The sequence below is a fragment of the Camellia sinensis genome, chromosome 12 (assembly GCF_055761805.1).
Source record: "Camellia sinensis isolate YWXY chromosome 12, ASM5576180v1, whole genome shotgun sequence".
NCBI classification, from domain to species: Eukaryota; Viridiplantae; Streptophyta; class Magnoliopsida; order Ericales; family Theaceae; genus Camellia; species Camellia sinensis.
Window position 1 is genome coordinate 97,649,912 of NC_138972.1, and position 22,073 is coordinate 97,671,984.

A 22,073-nucleotide genomic window follows, 5' to 3' on the forward strand; every position below is an offset into this window, starting at 1 on the left:
TGATTGGGTCTACGAGTTTCTAAAAATCATGTTAGAAGAGCACTTGATCACTGCTATTTCTAATTAGAACTCTGGCAATGTCACAGAACGATCATTATATAGAAAAGAAATTTATATGTGTTTATGTGACAATGTGCTTATGTGGAGTGAATTATTGTTGTTTATTACCTTAGGACGCGAGTGAGTTAGCTTTGGCACATTTATAAATGTGCTAATCTCTTGTGTTACCTTCATTAGGATGTCAAGATGTGGGCATGGTAATAGGCGTGGTAGGCCTAGACGGTCGGAAGTGCCGTTACCGAATGAGATTCTGACGCAAAAAAAAGGGGTTGGTCAAGCCAATGTGGCCAAACCAGTGGGTCAGCAGGCCATAGGTGCTTTGGCCAGTGAAATTGCCGGAACTTTGCGAGAATCTATGGACATTCTCAGGGCTGAAAATCAAGTTCAGGCTCAAGTTTCTAAAGTAGGGCCGTCATTTTTGAAGAGGGAGTTCTTCCGGCCAAACCGGGATGAGTTTTTGGGTGATCCTAATGAGCCACTGAAGGCGGATGAGTGGCTAGAACAAATGGTAAAGATGTTCGAGATACTTGGCATCGAGGATGACAGGCTGAGAGTGGCCTTGGATCCTTCCAGCTGAAGGGAGATGCAGGTCAATGGCGAAAATATGCACATGGGCGCATTGGGATGACTTGGCAGGCCTTTGTCAACGCCTTTCAAGACAAGTTTTTGCCTCTCACTGTTAGGGAGAAGTTGAGAGAGCAATTCTTGAAGCTTAAGTAGCTTAACACATCGGTGGCCGAGTTTAAGGCTACCTTTACTAGCTTGTTGAGGATTGCGCTAGAGTTGGTAATGACGGAGGAACGTCATTGCTTGGAGTTTGAGAAGAGGTTGAAAACCTAACTCATTTGCAAGGTGGCCGCGTCCATGATTAGGGATTACGGCCGTCTTGTGCAGGCGACGGCTTACTTAGAAACAGTGATTTAGACTGAGGAAAAGCAGATGAGGGGCTTTAGGTAGAGGAGTCAAGAGGTTCAAGGAGAGAACCAGGAAAGTAAAAAACAGAGAGGTTCTAACCCATAGCAGCCTCAGGCTGCACAGTCTAGATCCACATTTCCTGTGCCATGTTCGGGTTCAAAGAGAGGTAATCAGGGAGGTTCTCTTGTTTTCGGTGTGGCCAGTTGGGTCACAAGTCTCCAGCTTGCCCGTAGAGAGGACGAGGGCAACAGTCTGCGCCATCTGCGGCTCATTCTCAGAGCCAGAGTCCGGGGAGAGGGCAGTTGCCTACCTGTTATCAGTGTAAGCAGTCAGGGCATGTGAAGAGGTTTTGCCCTCAGTCAGGTGGCACACGTGGTGCATCTGGTTCAAGGCAAACATAAAGCCACCAACCTGCACAATCAGCATAGGCCTCGAGGGCCAATCAAAGAGCCTCTTTGACTCAGTCAGTGCATCAGACTTATGCTCCGAGGGGTGAGCTAGTGGAGCAGAGACCTACAGAGCGTGTATATGGTGTTACCACACCAAACTCAGTGCCAACACCTTCAGTTGTGAGAGGTACTTTCTTGTTATGCAATTCTATTGCCAATGTGTTGATTAATACATGTGCATCCCATTCTTTTATCTCGTCCGTATTTGCATCGGCATTGGGGTTAGAAGTGGCTCGATTAGTATCTCCACTCAGGGTAGAGTCACCTGTTGGTGGTAAAGTTGTTTTGGACCAAGGGTGTCGGGGTTGTGATATAGAAGTTGTCGGTTGCCGACTTCCTTTTTCATTTTCATTAATTGATATGTCGAGTTTTGATGCCATCCTGGGCATGGATTGGTTGTCATCTTATTAGGCTATTATAGATTATTATTGTGAGAGGGCTACTGCATATACCTAGAGTGGTGATTATTTTTTATTTTCTGGGGGACTGAGCTGATAGAGTTTTGTCGCCAGTATAAGATCCACGAGGTTGAAGTGAGCTTAGTTGTCTTCTTACAACCTTTTTGGGTAGTGAGTGTGATGATGTTTGAGTTGATTTGCCAAGGATAGTTTGTGAATACCCAGATGTCTTTCCTGAGGACCTCATTAGTTTGCCACATCACCATGAGATTGAGTTCTCTATTGATTTAGTGCCTGGTACGACACCGATTTCTATGGAACCGTATAGATTTGTACCCGCCGAGCTGAGTGAGTTGAAGATTCAACTCCAAGAATTGTTAGATAAGGGTTTTATCCGCCCTAGTACTTCGTCTTGGGGAGCACCGGCTCTTTTTGGTCCTGTTTGGTGTAGTTGTTAAAACATATTATAGATTATAACTTAACAGATTATAAATTATGAGTTTAATCAGAAGCTGTTAATCTATTTGGTATAGCTATTGGATTATAAATTTAAGTTGCTGAGTAGTATTTGTTAAATAAGCTGTGAAATAGCTTTTTTCAATTAACTTTTATTTTTTATTATGCACTATTTGTCTATATTTCTCATAAATAATAATAATAATATTTTATAATCCATTTTGGTCTTTTTCTATTTTTAAACAAATAAAAAATAAAAAATCTAAGAGTATAACCGTGAATTAATATGTCCACAGCAGAAGTTGATAATCAGAAATAAGGGATGAACAGTTTCTCAGAATTAACTTTTTTGACTTAAAATAAGTTATTAAAATCAGAAGTTGTTTGAAATAAGTTTAACCAAACAGTTTAAAATAACTTTTTAAAAGCCAGAAGCCATAAGTTGGCTTAAAAAAGCCTCACCAAACACCCCCTTTGCCAAGAAGAAAGATGGTGCATTGCTACTTTGTATTGATTACTGGAAGTTGAACCGGGTAACTGTTAAGAACAAGTACCTATTGCCTCATATAGATGATTTGTTTGATCAGTTGAAGGGGTATTGTTGTTTCTCTAAGATAGACTTAAGTTCGAGTTATCATCAGTTGAGAGTGAGGGAGGAGGATATCTAGAAAACGGCATTCCGTACGCGGTATGGCCATTATGAGTTTCTAGTGATGCCTTTTGGGCTAACTAATGCACCAGCTTTGTTTATAGACTTGATGAACCGAATCTTTCGAGAGTTCCTAGACCATTTTTTAGTTGTCTTTGTTGATGACATTTTGATTTACTCACTTTCAGAGAAGGAACACGAGAAACAGTTGCGAATTGTACTTGAGTTGCTTAAAGCCTATAAACTGTATGTTTAGTTCGGGAAGTGTGAATTCTGGTTGAAAGAAGTGAAGTTTTTAGGACACATGGTAATCGGGGAATGAGTGACTATAGACTCTTCTAAGATAAAAGCAATGTAAGATTGGGAACAACCTAAGAATGCGTTTGAGATTTGTAGTTTCCTAGGGTTGGCTGGGTATTGCTGTCGGTTTGTGAAGGACTTCTCTAGACTAGCCTCACCTTTGACAAGATTGACAAGTAAGGGAATTAAGTTTATGTGGAATGAGACTTGTGAGAAGTCGTTCCAAGAACTTAAGATTAAACTTACCACTGCTCCAATGTTGATTATTTCGAAGAGGGGTTTGGGCTATTCTATGTATTGTGACGCATCACGGGAAGGTTTGGGGTGTGTCTTGATGCAAGAGGGGAAGTGTAGCTGGTTTTTAGCGTTCCTCGGAGGGGTTTAGTCTCCTTGGATGCGATCACCCTACAATTCGAACTTCTGAATCTAGTTTCCAAGTGCAATGTGAAACAGAAAAAAGAATGAGAGTCCAAATTTGGCTAATCTTAGAAAATCCATTAATCATCAGAGATGCCAAAAATGGACTGCATTACCAGATTTTAGAGTCACCACTTAAATATTTTTGAGAAATTTAGGAAACCTGTGCCTCGTGCCAAAGGCCACTTGTTCATTGTAACCAAAGTTGTCTCGGTTCGGGAACTTATGTATGAGAGGGGAAGGTCATGAATTGAGCACCCTTCTCACCCGATCAAAGATCAGCCTCTACTAATTATAATGTGAATTTTATCAATATTATATGCTCTTATTCTGATTTTATTTTGCTAACTTACTATGTGAGGCAAGTATAGACTGTTTCACTTGCTTGGAAATGACTTGATTTTATGTATTTTTTTGTTAAAAGAATTTTGAGTGCACATAACTCAAAATGAAATAAATGAGCTTGTACATACATTTGATCAAGATCATCCCCAATGTAAGTAAAATAACCTTCATCCACAGGCATTCAAACAATTTATTTTGAGTAAGCACGTAACCTCATGGTAAGATACTAAGCATGGCAACAATCACACACATGAATATGCTAAAGCCAAAAGTGCTCACCTAGTACTCCGAGTGTAATAACCTTGACCCGTAATTAGCTTAAAACATATGATTATGAATGCCTAATAAGTAATTAAGATGAAATTCTGAATTAATTACATACGTGTTGCATTATTTGTGTCTACATTTGTCTATCGTAGAGACATATGTTTGTGTTTCTGTTTTGTTTTGCGAATTGAACGCCTTATCGGCATCCAATCATGAAATTGACTTGGTTACGTGTTATTTGGAATTTTTAAAATTTTATGGTAGGTTGAATTGAAATTCGATTCAGAACGAATTAAATTAGAATAATTAATGTTAATTGATTAACTTAAGTCAAGTTTAATTAAACCTCCTTAATTGAGCCGATATAAGGTTAATTTGACCCCATTAGTTCATTTTGCACCTTCATTCCATACTCTTTAAGCTAAAAAACGTGGGAGAGAAAGAGAAAGAAGAAGATTGAGATCAAAAGGTAGGAAAGAGGGAATTGCTAGGGATTTGTTGGAGAATTTAGGAGTTTAAGCTTCTACACTTGTGAATTTAAGACTCTAGGTAAGAATCTTGTCCCTAAACTTTGCATTCTAGACATATGAGAAAGAGTTCAAGAAATTAAGATGGCTAAACATGAGAATTGAGCTTAGATTAAATAATTTTGGAAGAGTCATTGCATGAATGCATAATTCATGAAGTTTTGAGTTTGATTTCAAAGAATTTCCACATACATGCATTCATCTTACCTTCGTTTTAAGAATTCATGAAGTTTCATACTAAATTACCTCAATAACTCATGTATTGAAATCTTTGAAGCCAAGATAAATTCATACATGCTATGTTCTTGAATTCTAAATTTGAGTTTGCACAATTAACATACTTTTGGGCCTTGACTTTCTGAAATGGTTTTGAATTCATGAAGTTTGACAAGTTTATATAAGTTTTCTTAAGTTTTTGGCCTAAAAGATCATGAGTTACAACTTTGGAGTTGAGTTTTTAGCTTATGAGCAAATCTGGAAATTCCAGAATTCTGCTCCTCCGCTCGAGCGACAAAACTTGCGCTCGAGCGACCACTTTTATTTTTGCACCTCCGCTCGAGCGACCAAAAGTTGACTCAAGCATAAATTGCATGCTCCCAGAAGTTTCCATGTTTTGTAAACTGCTTGAGCGACAAGAATTACGCTCCAACGAAGACATCAGTCTCACGCTTGAGCGACCGTCGAGCGTGCGTCGAGTGGAAAAATCAAGCATCCGGTACTTTTGCAAAGTTTACAGACTGCTCGAGTGACCAGAATTGCGCTCGAGTGACCTCTCAAATTTTTGAATGTTCGCTTAAGCAAAGGAAGTTACACTCGAGCGAGGCCCCTATTTTCAAGATATTTGACTAAGTGTTTTCAAGTGCATTTTAGCATCCTCATTGCATCCTAGGCATTCCTAGGCCAAGATTAAGACCTAGTAATGAAGATAAGACTTAGAAACACACGAAGACGAAATGAAATAAGTTAAGTACGATCCGAGCATGTGTTTCAATATGTGTATCTGTTATGTTTGTGTAGGTCATGCGTCGTAAGCTGTTGATCCATTGGTTGCTATCAAGCTATCTTTGCAACTATCTGTAAGTAATAACTTAGTAAAGCTATGTTTGATATGAAGTACTTTCTGGACATTATGATATGATATGAACTGTTTCTAAATGATATAAAAGGCTATTTTATGATTCCATGAAAGATGATCCATATCTTTGACATGTATTTGTGGGATTGTTAGCAGAGGCCCTTGCCCAGGGAAAATAATATTGTGACTTACGGTCATAAGGCCCTCACCCGGAGGAAACAATACCGTGGCCCAGGCCCTCGCCCAGGGGAAACAATACCGTGGCCCACATATGAGATATGTTACCCGGTAGCGGAGGTTCCATTATGGAACTTGATATGCTTGACCAAAGTGATATGTTAATACTAATGGATGTACCACATATGATTTGAATACGAGTATGAACATGACTTTATTTTTGATACGACCATGCTTATCTCTCTTATTGATATGATATGAAACTGAACATCATTCATTAAAATCTTTACTCTATTATTATTCACTGAGCTTTCGCTCACTATATATATTATTTATGTAGGTGACCAGGCTCAGAATTGATGACCTGGAGTCTTTGTTTTGTCGGCCAACCATTGTGCCTCCCGAGGAGGTTTCAAAAAGAGTTTAGTGGTCGAGTTTTGCGAACTTTTGTTGTTTTGTAAATAGTTCTTTCGCCTTATTTTGTATTATGACGATAAAGAATAGATATGTAAATGACGTCATACATGGGTTTATGTATATCAGTTTTAAATGTTTTTGTCCCATGTATGTCTATACAACTCTATGGACTAGGTATATTTTTATATTTGCTTCCGCTAGCCCCTTATAGTTTGTTATTCAAGTCAGAGGCCTTCGGTAATCCGAGTATTACTGGCCGATTACGACGTTAAACCTAAAGGGGCGGGTTTGGGTCGTGACACCGAGGCAAGCCAACGAAAAAGAAAGTAATTACAAAAATGCATGATCCTAACAATATACATGACTAATGCAACACATACAAGAATACAACTTACGAGGTTCAGTTTATTAATAATGGCATATGAATCGATTCAAGGCATACGATAGCGCATGTATTCAAGTAAGTAAGAGTGACAATGATATTCAAAATGATGAACCGAACCTTGTGTATGCAAAAATGGATACAAAGCATGACAATGATATGAAACGAAAACATGATACTATATGTAACCATGGTTAACATATAAGAAAAGGAAGAAAGAAATGGGGGTTGGAAGACATACAAATATTACAAATTTGCCCTCACATAAGAGGGTCCGAATGTCATAATTAACTAATTATTACAACACAAAATGAATTAACTAATTATTACACAATACAAATATCAAAGCTACTAATCAAATGGAATTAAATAAAAGACAGGGAATCATGTGCACACGGGCATAAACATCCTCCAGAAACCCCCTCTGCTCAGTGCCAGAAGCTGCTCTGTTTACAATCTAAAAATAGCTCTGTTTTGATATCAAGATCTGCTTTGTTCTGTTCTGCTATAAAAATACCACTGCCGTACAAAATGCTTGGCCGGTTGGCCTGATAAGATGGTCGGCCGTACAAAATAATGGCCGATCGACCACTACTTCTGAGGAATACCCTGCTGCAACAGAGCAAGACAGAGTGTTTTCAGGAGATGTTTATCCTTTCTGCTCTTCCCTATCATGAAGATGTTCAAGGAAGGAGTAGATTCGATTCTCGAATCATCAATCATCGCAAATTTGTTGCGTGATGATCTTAGAAGTAATAGGACAAGAGTTTAATAAATGCAACAAAAGACAAACATTACCTCATCTCTATCGTGGAATTACCTCAAAGGAGGGGGTAGACTTGCCTCATGAATCATCAAACATCACTAAAATGGTATGTGATGATTCTAGAAGCAATAGATTCAGTATAATGTCTAACTGAACGTAACCAATTTTTTAAAATCTTTTTACTTCTTTTATTCCGATTTTATTTTCCTTTTTACTTTACCTTTTCATTTTCTTATCTTTTCTTCCCTTTTGTCCAAAGGTGTTGATTACGTCCACTAAGTCCAAATCAATAAAGATTAGCAAGCATGACTTAACTCGATAATGAGCTCTTTGAGCCCTTTTCTATAGGGGAAATTACAAAGGAAGAATCAAACCTATTTACGAGCGATAATGAATTCAGGGTCTAACCCAAAATGAGTGATAATGACTCCAAATCCAAACCCGATAATGAGCTATAATGAATCTTTCCTTTATGATTCCAAAGGGTATAAATAGAAAATTAGTCCTTTAGAAGTAATGCACTAGCCATAAAAGGAGGTATCAAACAAGAGAATGCGCTTAGCATAAGAAAGACATAATCCCCTGATAATGAACCTCCGAAAAGGTTAAACCATTTAGCACGTGAAATCCTTTTCTTATGCCATGAGCGAAAATCTTTTGGTTGATACAACCCTCAATCAAAAGAAATAAAGAAATGAGGAAGGTTGCAGGGTATGAATGAAAAGTGGATGATTACAATGACATGGATATATCTATGAAAGATATGGAAATGAAAGCTATCAACTCAAATGAATTGGTGGCTATGGCCTATATACTAAACCCATAAGGATTTACAACAACACAAGTATGATATTCAAAGCATAAATTAAATAGACACATTAAACAACCACTAAACTCAAGAAAACAGTGGCCGAAATAAAAAAAAAAACAAATTGGAAAAGGCAAAGCAACAAGCAATGGAACAAGGCCTAAAGAATGGTGGCTAACCCTTCCACCTTTTAGTGACTTTAAATCACATACTTCAGGCCTCAAAAACACTCTAAAAATAGAAAGTAAATACAAGAAAAAGAAAGAGAAAAAATGGTTGAAGAGTTCAAAGATTACCCCTTGAAAGAAAGGGTGTTCTTCTTAGTTCAAAAGCCACAGTCTTAACACTCTCTAGGATATGAAATTATCTTCAAGGACCTCAGCAAAAGCTTCAAGTTTAAGCTTATAAGGTGTATGTATTGTGTATGTATATTGCAAGACGGTAGAGAAGATAATTGGGCAAGCTATAGGCTCTTGGAGGATTTTTTTATCCCCAAACCATGAGGGGGGTGTTGTATTTATAGAAAAACAACTTCTCACATCGAAAATATCTGCAAAGGGATAGCTGGCCCAAAGCATGTGCATGGGAGCAACTGGCAGCTGTCAAAATATCTGCTGCGTTGAACATGACCGGCTAGCCAATGAATTGTACGCCCAGCCCACAAAAGTGGTCTGCTAGTAATTTTTTGGTTTTGTTACCATTTAGAGCCGATTGGCCCCAAATACACACGGTCGGAAGGTAGTAGCTTATGGCTCACGTTAGTTGAAAACACATGAGAAGAACTATCCTACCCATGACTTAGAACTAGTAGCTATGATCTTTATTCTGAAGATTTGGAGACATTACTTATATGGTGAGAGATTTGAGGTTTTTTCCGATCATAAGAGTTTGAAATATCTATTTTCACAAAAAGATTTGAATTTGAGGTAGAGAAGATTGATGGAATTTATGGAGAATTATGATTTTGAGTTGTATTATCACCCGGGAAAGGCCAATATAGTGGCCGATGTCTTGAGTAGAAAGTCCTTTAGCAGTGTGGCAAGTATTGCCATTCGAGAATAGGAGATATTGGGTACTATTGGCGAGTTTGACTTGCACCTTGGTGAGTCCATTGAGTCAGCAGCTTTGTTTTCGGTAGTAGCATAACCTATACTAGTAAGTAGAGTTATAGAAACACAAAGGGGTGACCACAGAGTAGAAACCCTCCAGGAGAAGATATCATGTGGGAAGGTAGAGAAGGGCTTGATGTGTATTCTAACTCAAGTGTTATACTCCAAAAGTTTCACCATTTACGTCTTGCAATGCATCCGAGAGGCACAAAAATGTATCACGACCTTAGTCGCCAGTTTTGGTGACAGGGGATGAAGAAGGATGTAGCCGTGTTTGTGTCGAGGTATCTTACTTGTCAACAAGTGAAGGTCGAGCATCAAAGGTCAACGGGTTTGTTACAACCCTTACCTATAGTCGAGTGGAAGTTGGAGCATGTTACGATGGATATTGTTATGGGTTTTTCGAGGACTCAATAGTGTAATGATGTCATATGGGTGGTAGTTGATCGATTGACCAAGTCAATGCACTTTGTACCTATGTGCACGAGTGACTCAATAGATTACCTTGCCGACCTGTACATTAGGGACATAGTTCTACTTCATGGGGTCCCTGTGACTAGTGTTTTGGATAGAGATTCACGTTTCACGGCTCGGTTCAGATCCTACAGAATGCCTTAGGCACTAGATTGACTTTTAGTACCGCCTATCATCCTCAAACTGACGGGCAATCAGAGCGTACCATTTAGATCCTTAAAGATATGCTTCGGGGTTGTGTTCTAGACTTTGAGGGGTCGTGGGAGTGGCACTTGCCTTTAGTGGAGTTTACCTATAACAATAGCTTCCAGTCGAGTGTTGGTATGGCACCGTTTGAGGCCTTGTACGGCCGACCGTGTAGATCTCCAATGTATTAGGCCGAGGTGGGTGATGCACGTATGATAGGTCTAGAGTTAGTCTGGGAGATGACAGAGAAAGTTATACTTATCCGTAAGAGGTTGATTATGGCTCAGGGTCGTTAGAAAAGCTACGCCGACCGTAGGAAGAGACCATTATCCTTTGAGGTGGGAGATCATGTCTTCTTGAAAATATCACCTAGACGGGGTTTGATAAGGTTTGGGAAGAGTGGAAAATTGTCTCCTAGATTTATCGGACCTTTTGAGATCTTAGAACGGATTGGAGAGGTAGTTTATTATTTGGCCTTGCGACCATAACTTTTCAGAGTTCATAACGTGTTTTATATCTGTATGCTCTAGAAGTATGAGCTGGATCCATCACACGTGTTGGACTGGATGGAGCTAGAGATAGATGAGGATGCCTCGTATGAGGCGAGACCAGTTAGAGTTTTAGATACTCGAGACCAAATCTTGTGAGGCAAGACGATTCATTTGGTAAAAGTGTTGTGGCGACACCACAAGATTAGGGAGGCCACTTGAGAGTATGAGGCGGAAGTCTGCAAGAAGTATCCGGATCTATTTGTTGATGTTTGAATATGTATTAAGAATCTTGTCTTGTTAATGTAATATAAACATTGTATATGTTTGGAATTGTGAATTGTATATTCAGTATCGGGAACTTGTTTATCATGGTTATAAGAGGAATGACCGGTGGATGGGTCATGGGGATGAATTTGATTTATTATCATTGTTGAAATTGGTTTAAACATGGTTTTGACGTTTAATTTTAAATTTCGGGGACGAAATTCCTTAAAGGGGGGATGTTATAGCTATTCTGGTTTAGACCCGATCTGTTGATGTTTTGGATTTGGATTTCATTGTCTTATATAGTTGTCCTTGTCTTGTTTTCCCTTATTTCTCTTTGAGTTTGGCTATTGGGAGGTGTTGGTTGCATTTGGAACAAGTTGGTAGCTTGTTTTTCAAACTATTGCTGTCCAGAATTCTGCTTCTTCATTTGACCGTCGCTCGAGCAGTCTTTATGAACTTCTAATACTTTTGCAGGTCTGCAGAGATACTGGGAGTTAGCATTTTCCGCTCGAGCGGTGTTGGCTCGAGCGGCTTTTGTTGAGCTCAAGTGGTGGTTTTCTATCTGCAAAACTTCTGGGAGTATGAATTCTTCGCTTGAGCAGTGATTCCTACACTCAAGCGGTCCCATGTTTTTGTGTCTAGACACTTGAGTGACACTTCTTGCGCTAGAGCGATCTGTGCGTATATCAGTTCGCAAGGTCACTTTTCACATCTCTCTCTCTCTAAACTTTTTAAACCCCTATATCTACACACTCTCTCTCTAAAACTCTGCTTCTCTACACAAATACACTTAGATCCATCGAGTTCTTCACCCATGTCCCTTTGTTAAAAGGTGGACCACGCCATAGGCTTTCTTTTGTTCCGAATGAAGTTGGGTTTAGGCGTTGTTGGAGTCTTTTCACTCTTTCTCTTATCTTCTGAGCTTGAGGTAGGGATTTTTCCGCACTCTAATATGATTTTTAACTTTGATACTTGCTATTTCTAAAATAACACTATGATTTTGGGATTTTTGGACAAACCTAGGGTTTTGGGTTAAAAATCAGAAGAGGGGTTTTCAAATGGGTTCTTGGAAATGATTGTGGTGTTGAAAATAAAGTTGAGTCGTGACAAAATGGTTGGTTTTGATACTTAGGATTGATTTTGGAAGCAAAATGGACTTTTGCTCTAAATGTCTCAAATGTTGATTTTATATAAATAATGAAATTAATGTTGGAAATGTAGAATTTGGTTGTTATTGGTGAAGATGGTGGAGTTGGATATGTATTATCATTCACATCTTGAAATTTGAAAAGTTTATCTTTATTGAAAATTGTTTTTCTGTTTAGAAATATTTGTTTTGGGCTATTGCTGGAGGATAGCTATGATTAGTGTAGAAATTGCATGAGAATTAGGGGAATTAAAACTAATTTCTCATCCATTTGCATTGAGCATTGTTGTAAGTTTATTTCGTGGAAAACGTATGTTATTTTGAGAATATGGATGAATCTAGAAAAGAATTGTTGTTACATCAAGTAAGTTGGCCTATGTGTCTAGGCTGAAAGTCCCAAAAATCGCGCATATACATGGGTGTTGATCCCGCGGACGAAATATCCGTAAAATGGCAATAGTAGTGCTTGTATAGCTTACGTCTACATAGGTGCCGGTTTGCGGTTTCTTGTGAACGAAATTTCTGTGAAATGTGATACTTGTTTTGGAGATTCTCAGAGATATGATTCAGTGTCCTGTTTTCCATTGAAAAGAGAATGTTTTATAAACTGTGATATAAACTTGTCATTGCATGGTTTGAAAGATATATAAAATGTTTTGTCACTAGCATTGCATATGCATTTCACCCTTATATCTCTATTAAGATTCATATATTGTGTTGGATTATTTTTACTGGGTTTTGGCTCACCCTATGTGGGAAAAATATTTTCAGGTGTTGATGATATGCCTCCGCCAAGGCAATAGCTTGGGAGGACTTGGGGCAAGAGTTTTATTTTGTTTGATTATTGTATATGTTTTATGCAAGCCAAGGGCCTTTAACTGTATTGGATATAAATTCACCTTTGTTGTAACCAAGCATCGTTTTAAAAAATTGTAAACCTTTAGGGCGTTTTTTATTTGCTTGATGTTTATTCTAGTATGTAACATACGCTATAGATTCAGGGATAGGCTTCTGAATGTATATCTGTATATGTTACTCTTTTGTAAACTTATTTGGAAACTAATGAAAGATAAATACTTTATCATTGTTGTTACTTATTAATATTGTGAATGGGTTATTCTATTTATTTTCGGGGTGTTACACGATAATACTCATTATGTGACATTAAATATGAACCCACTTGGACCCATCAAAATTAACGCTTGGATCCCACCTTAATTAATACTCAAAGTTAGCAAAAAAATAAGATTTATAAAAACCATTTTCCAACATTTTACTCCTAAAGTTAACTTTTTAAAAAAATTATTAGAAAATACCATGTTAATTGTTACATAATATAAAAAAATATATTATTATATTAGAATTTGGATTTATAACAAATGTGTGAGTTATATATATATATATATATACATAAAAATATTTTTATGTAACGTGGCTATCAATGTGTCATTTTCTATCTACTTTTATACATAAGTTATGTTTTGGAGGAAATTGAAATATGAAGGGTCAAAGTGAAAAAAAATAAATAAAAGTTAAGATAAAAAAATAATTAAACATAAAATGAGCAAAATATAATTTATCCAGAATGGTATGGTACTGATTGTGAGTAAATAGATGGATTAGTTTGTTAGATGTTAATATAGGAAGGGACAACTCAAAAGGTATCAAGCTTCTCTTCATGCAATTTTAATTCCCAATCTTACACTACTAAATATTTTTACACAAACATTAACGTATAGACTCTTATTTTAAGAGCAGTGGTATAATTTATCCTTTATTAAATAAATTTTTTTAACTAAAAAGTGGGGCGTAAGAATAAAAAATGAAAAAAAGAAAAACATAAAGCACTTTCATTAATTTCAAAATAGTTTTAATTGAATTTGTATTTTTAAATAACTTTTTCTTATCTTTTCAAAAACATTATTTGCACAAAATTTAATATTAACTAATGTTATATGAGCATTTGTTAGCAATGCTAACACAAAATAAATAAATAAATTGTTAGGTGTATGTTTGCCCACGCGTGAAAAAAAAAATATATATATATTCTCAGTATATGTCATTTTTCAAGCGATAGTTTTGGTTAAAAAAAAATGAATAATGCTAGATTTTATTAAACAAATGCTATAAAAAAAATTATGATTTTTTTTATTTAATTAATTTATGGTATTTTATTATATGTGTAATCTAATAATAAAGAATCTTTATAAAAAATTTCATTATATTTTTTTCTTAAAATCTAACATTATTCTAAAAAAAAATTATAAACCATATGTGTGAGTCAATTTTGACCCTTAACTGCTAAATAAAAGTAAGTCTATATTTTTCACTCATAATATTCTTCACCACATAAATAATGTCATCGGATGCTTCAAGGCTACCCAATAATGTCGGGTGATTGAATCATGATTTTGATGTAAGTTACGGCTGTGTTTGATAATTTAATTTAATATTTATGAAATTAAAATTAATTTAATTTATTTAATAATTATAAATGATATCATTTAAAAATTTAAATGGCACTTAAAATATAAGTTAAAAATTAAAAAAAAATTAAATGATAAAAAACTTACTTAATTCTTATTAAATTTATAAATATCTGTACATAAATATCAACATATACTATTATAACCTTACAATTGCCGCATCACTAGCACCATCATCACTACTGCCACTACCTCCACCCCTCACCACTATCCCGCAACCACCAACTTCATCACCATTGTTATTATTATCATAAGGATCACTATCATTCCACCACCACAATAACCACTATCATTATACCACTGCCGCCGCCCCTATTTTTATCTTCACTACATTATTATTATTGGCATTATAAGCACTATTATTGCCTCCACCACCACTAACTCACTATCACAATATAAAATTTAAAAATAATAAGTTTTAAAATTAATATTATACATATCAAATAACTTATTTTAAGTTCAACACTTAAATTTTTATCAAATAGTTTTTTATCTTAAAAAATTCAATATTCAGTTTTCATTATCAAACAACCTTTTACTTACAAAATTTAGCATTCAATTTTCAGTATTTAATATTTTATTTTTTATTTTTTATTTTCAGTTTTCGGTTTTATCAAATACCACCTAACTAACCTATTATTAATTATGAAAATTAATGATTGATAATAATATAAAGGATAAAATCATTTATAATCCTTAAAGTATGTACTTTTGTCATTTTGGTCTTTCAAGTTTCAATTTTGTTAATTTCAACTTTAAAGTTTTTAATTTGAATTAATTTGATCCAATTTTAAATAGACGGTCTAAATCATTAACATAATGGTAATAAAATATACACACACCTTAAATTATATGTTTTGTGTCACTTTAGTTTCTATAGCTTTTAGTTTTGTCAATTTGATCCTGAAATATTGATGAAAAGAACTAAAACATAACATTATAATATTGAAGGACGAAATTGACAAAATCGATATTTTAGGAACTAAAATGACATAAAACATATATTATAAAGACTCTGTGTATTTTATTACCATTCCGTTAACGATTTAAACAGTCTCTTGGAATTAGATCAATTTGATTCAAACAGTCTCTTAGAATTAGATCAATTTGATTCAAATTGACAATTTTAAAGACAAAAATGACAAAATTAAATTTGAAGCATTAAAATAACAAATAGCACATACTTTAAAGACTAAAGCTGCCTTTTATCCTAATCCTAATATAAATGTGAGTCATTTTCATTTTGCTATGCTAGAAAATTGGCCTTAACGGATCAGCAATGCAATACAGATAAATTTGTGGATTTTATTTATTTATTTTTTGTGTGGATTTTCCTATCTAATATCTTTTTCAAACAGACTTCTCTCCGAATGGAGAGTGCTATTTGGGCTTGTAAAGTTCATCATATGTCTCATTTTGATGATTTGAACTGTTGTAAGTCATAGTATTTAAATCACTTATAAAAAAATTAAACCGCTCCAATAACTGTAGCCGTGCTATTTTATGGCATTTATTTGCACACAAAGAATAAATAAATAAATAAAATAAAAATAAAAAGAATAATAAATATTATTTAAAAACTAAACCATATATTTTTCAAGAAACAAATGCGACGCAACTATAATTATCTGATTAATCTTATTTTTTTTAAGATAATATACATGTTGTGATCTAAAATATGAATATATCAAATTATCAATTTGAGACCCGAGATGCGAGCTGAAGAATCTTCTCCATTTTGTTTCCAATGGTTGTGTGGCAAACAATTAAGTGCTTATTTAGAAAATGCCTAAAAAAGCAATACTCCAAAAAGCCATAAGTAGTTCACTTGTGGGATTGGGAAGAGAAGAAATAAGCAAAATGCTCTTTCGTAAAATTACCTAATTACCCTCATGGGTAAAATGGGAAAATGCGAATTCTTTCCCATGGTTATAAAATTTTTCAATATGAAAAAAAAAAACATATACGCAATTGTCAAAAACCTAATAAAATAAAAATAAAATAAAATAACAAATAAGCAAATAAACAATAAAATACGCAATCCTCAAACAAGGCGTAAGTAAAGTGGTGGTTGTATTAGAACTTTTTGTGGTGTATCTTATTTTATCTATATATTAGCGATTGACACATAAACTGCGTGCATAATTAAAATCAATAAAAATTAAATTAAATTTTTACTATATATGGTAGGTCATGCAAGTGGTAAAAGTTTTATTTATTAATTCAAAATTTAAATTTTTTATTTATTAATTCAAAATTTTAAGGTTCGAGTCGTACTTTTGATAATTATCTAATTTTTTTTTTCTATTATATATATATATATATATTTCAAATAGAAAAATAAGGACATGTGACATAAAGAGTAGTTACCAAAGTTTGGACACTAAGTTGTTCGCTTTTAATAATAATATAGATAGATAAATCTTTTCATCTTACTTGAAAAAAAAAAAAAAAAACAAACAAAAACAAACAAACAACAACAACAACAACAAGAAGGCGTAAGTAAGGTGGTATTTATCTACGTTACGACGAGGCGTGAGGAAGGCGTTATCTATCTACACTATTTACATAAACAAATGTAGTATCTTTTAAAATGCTCCAAAAATCTATTTCTAAATTCTCATAATTTTAATACAATTTGTTTATAAAATAAAATGATGATAAACTATTTGAATTGCACTTGAACAAATATAACAAATGATAACTTTAATCATTATATACCAACAAAAAAATTATGGAAAATGCCTGAGGCCTCGAATCTGAGGCCTCGAATTTGCCTCGAATCCCATTTTTTTTTTTCTTTTCTTTTAATTTAAGACAGTTAGTTTGTTTTTTTTTTTTCTCTTCTCTTTTGGCAAGGGTAATTTATGTATAAGGATGTGCTAAAAAATTAAACATTCTGCAAGTGAGTTGGGTTAGACTGATTGGATGATAAAATTGACTGATTAATTTTTAAAATTTTATTTTATTTTATTTATTGGGCTGTGTTATTTTATTTTATTTTTTTTAAAAGGTAGTCATATGTAAGGGTGTGTCAAAAAATTAGACATTTCACACCAACTCATCGTACAAAATTATATGGAATTAATAAATTTTAACCAGCAGTGATCAATCAATTAGGTTGGACTGGTTGAGTGATAAAATTGACTGATCAATTTGTTAATTTTATATAATTTTATACGATGAATTGGTACGAAATATCTAATTTTTTTGATACATTTCTACACAACCACCCAAAAAAACAAAATAAATAATAAAAATAACACCCAAAGTAAAAAAAAAAGAAAAAAAAAAGCATTTTCGAGGCAAATTCGAGGCCTCTATCACGACTGAAAAATTATATACACTACCCAACGAACAAAAAGTCGAATCCAACTAAAGTCATGGATATTGAATTAAATCGTATGGACTCAAATTGATACTATAATCTAGCAAATCAACTAATAATAATAGAGAGAGATCGACAATTATATAGTACCTTCCTACCATTTTTGTATTCTATTCATTAATTTCATATATCAAATGAAAATATTACTCGTCTTAATCCTTTAATAAAATAAGCACCAAGAAAACAAATTTGATAAGAAATTTGTTTTAAATTTTATTATTTAAAAAATAAAAATTTCAAAGAGAAACTAATTGAAATGAGAGATGAGATTGAATAAATATTATAACCAATAGCAACCTCTTATATATATATATATATATATATATAAAGAAAAAAATTGACATAGTAATGATCTAATGTAAATTATTTTAAACAATTAAAACAAAGAACATCAAATCATTACCTTAAATAAATATAGTGATGAACGATACTTTTGTTGGATTTTTGTGCCGCATCTTCCAATACAACCACCGTCAGCCAAAAAAAAAAAAAAAATTATCTCTACCAATTGATAGACAATAACCAATAAAAAAAAAAGTATGCTGAGAATATCCAGAATTTAAAAGGAGACAAAAATTTATAGGTAAGGACATTTTAGAAGATAAAAAATTAAAAGTAAAAAAAGAATAACACGTGATGGATAAGGACATTTTAGATAAAAAAGTTATAGATAAAGACATTTTAGATGTAGAAATGTTTCGGATAAATATAGATTAATAAATTATATTTTTATCTAAATTTTTTTATTTTAATTTTTTTAAATTAATTATTTAATCTTTATCTTTATTTGTAAATCATGTAATTAATTTTTTAAAATTATTTATAATTTTTTATATGTTCATCTATGGGGAGAAACTTTAAAATTCAAATATTTATCTACAAGTCATGAAATTAATTTTTTTAAATTAATTATTTAATTTTTATCTTTATATGTAGACCATGAATTTAATTTTCATAAATTATTTATCAGTTTTTATATGTTCATCTATAAGGAGAAATTTTAAAATTCCAATCTTTATCCATAAGACATAGAATTAATTTTCATTTTAATTATTCAAATAGTTTGAAAATGAAGGAAATGGAAAATATGAAAGATAATCACACAAAGTTGTGAAAGAGAGAGTTTTAAAATTATAAAAATTTAATAATAGACTTTTGAAATTTTTTTTGAGAGAAAACGACATTTGCGCATATATATGCATTAATGTGGTGTATGTTGAAAAATAAATAAAATGCCTTGACGCATATTATGGTACAATAACTATTTTTATTTCACCATCTTTATTGAATGCTGACAACCTTTTGATAGAGACTATTGATCTGGAATGGTAACAGCATATACACGCCCAATAGGTCTCTGTTCCACCTGCTCACCCCTCGGAACATAAGACTGTTAAGTTGACTGAGCTGAAGAGGCTCCTTGAGTGGCCCTCGAGGCCTGTATCGACTGAGTAGGCTACTGGCTCTGTGTCTACCTCGAACCAGATGCACCAGGTGTGCCACCTGTCTGAGGGGAAAACCTCCTCAAGTGCCTCAACTGTCCACACTAATAACAGGAAGGCAGCTGCCCTCTCCCTTGACTCTGGCTCTGTGAACGAGCCATAAACGGTGCAGACTGTTGCCCTTCTTCTCTCTGCTGGCAAACTAGAGACTTGTGGCCCATCTAGCCACACTTAAAGCAAGTGATCCCATCCTGACTTCCTCTCCCTAAATCGAAATTCGGAACAGGAAATGTGGATCTAAACTGTGCTGTTTCAGACTGCTGTGGTAGTGGAACCCATTTGCCTCTTGTTGTCCATCCTCTCTCCTTAAACCTCCTAACTCCTCTGCCTGGAGCCCCTCATCTTCTCATCCTCAGTCTGAATCACAGTCTCTAAATGAGCCACTGTCTCCACAAGACGACTGTAATCCCTAATCATAAACCCGGCCACCTTGAATAGGAGCCTGTAGCTTACTTTTCGTGCTCCTCGGAGGGGTTGTGATGACCCAAAATTTATTTTTTTTTTAAAATAGTCAGTGCAGAATTTAAAATTTTAGTTTTGAGTGTTCGGACCATGATTTGAGAAAATAGAAAATAGTAAAAACAAAAAAAAAGAAGAAAAGAAAAGATGAGATGTTACAGTCAAGGAATTTTGGGGGGAAAGAGAAAGCAAAGAGAGGGTGGAATATACATGATGATGTTTTCGATGGCAGAAGATTTTTTGATTTTTTGATGGTGGAGAATGATTTATTTAAGAAAGAGATTGAGGGGGAGTGAATGATAAAATAAAGAGGAGGTGCTGGAGTGCAGTTCAAAAGGTGCTTGGCCTTTCTCAACTGCAGACCATGGATGGCCTATCTTTGACTGCACAGTTGAAGGATTAAAAGCTGCTCTACTATTATCAAAACTGCCATCAGACATTGTTGATGAACCACTAGATGCAAAACGGTTATACGATGCTGTAAATGTCATTCTTTCTCTACAGAATAGCGATGGTGGTTTTGCAACGTATAAACTCACAAGATCCTATAGTTGGTTGGAGCTGCTCAACCCTACCGAAACTTTTGGCGATATTGTTATTGATTATCCTTATGTGGAATGTACCTCAGCAGCAATTCAAGCTTTGACATCATTTAAGAAATTATACCCCGGGCATCAGAGAGAGGATATAGAAAAGTGTATTGAAAGAGCTGCTATATTCATTGAAAAGATACATTCACCAAATGGATCATGGTATGGCTCTTGGGGAGTTTGCTTTACCTATGGCGCATGGTTTAGGATAAAAGGGTTGGTCGCTGCTGGAAAGAACTACCATAACAGTTTGAGCATTCGTAAGGCTTGTGATTTTCTATTGTCTAGACAGATTGTTTCTGGTGGTTGGGGAGAGAGTTACCTTTCATGTTAGGACAAGGTGTATTTGAATCTTGAGGGCAACAGGTCTCATGTAGTCCATACTGGGTGGGCTATGATGGCTCTCATTGATGCTGGCTAGGCCGAAAGAGACCCAACACCATAGCATCATGCAACAAAAGTATTAATAAATTCTCAAATGGAGAATGGAGATTTCCCGTAGGAGGAAATCACTGGGGTATTCAACAAAAACTACATGATAACTAACGCAGCTGTAGACACCCCATTTTTGACCGACCTTAAGACTCAGACGTCACCGATTGAGCGCTCGGTGATGGTGCATATTGTGCTCGTTCAGAGGTTTCAGAGTCTCGGCTGCGAGCCTTGCCTCCGGACTTTCGGACTCTTTCATACTTTGCCTCGGTTTGCGAACCAAGCTCTGTTTTCTCTGTTTTCTCTTCCCGAAGGGAGGGAGAGGTCTCGTAGATCATCTCTCAGTGGCCGTAGGCTACATTTCGTGGTCGTAGGCCATTTTGCCCGTTTGGAGTCCGGTTTTTGATTTTTCGGAGCCGTTGGCCGTGTGCCTCGGTTCGGGACCGCTTAACCACCTTCGTTTGCTCTGATTTTTGGCATGCATCTTATTTGCTCCCTTTTGAGGGACACTGTGGCTCGAGAGACCAACTTCGTGGTTGAACACCACTTTCGGTGCCTAACAGTCAGTTTTCGGGGCCTCGGGCTACGCGTTTCGGCCCCCGAACCTTCATTTTGCATCGGTTTGGGCTCATTTTTGGTGGAGATCTTGTTTTCACTGCTAAGAAGGTCGTAGAAGGGTGGGAGGCCAGTAATTGTTCTGACAACCAGTTTTATTCGTCCATCGCCCTCCGTCGCCCGTTTTTCTCACTTGAAAGCCAATGTTGACCACCCTAAGGCCACTTTTTCCAGCCCTAAACCATATATTTGTGTTGTACACACCTGGGAGGCCACCAATATCACATGGCCAGCCAGTAATTGTGTGTGACCCTTTTGAACCCCTCATAAAAGTGGCATTTTCTCTCTCTTGGTTCATTCTCTCCAGTTTTTGACCACATGGTTGTGTTGTGCACACATGAGAGGCCCTCTTTTTGGCATGGCCGGCCATTAATCTTCATTGACCCTTTTGACCCTTGGCCGACCGGCCATGGGGAAGGCCGACCGGCCACCTAAACCCTAGGAAATCGGCCGGCCATGATCCTCTCTCCAGGTACTTTACCGAAATGCCCTCTGTTTCCCCCCAGATTTTGTATCCGG

The 22,073-nt window shown here is 35.4% G+C and overlaps 1 pseudogene; it reads left to right on the top strand.

Moving 5' to 3' along the window:
* The first annotated feature begins 238 nt into the window (after positions 1-238).
* LOC114294481 (cycloartenol synthase pseudogene) lies at positions 239-21,050 on the top strand (annotated as a pseudogene).
* The last annotated feature ends 1,023 nt before the right edge of the window (positions 21,051-22,073 follow it).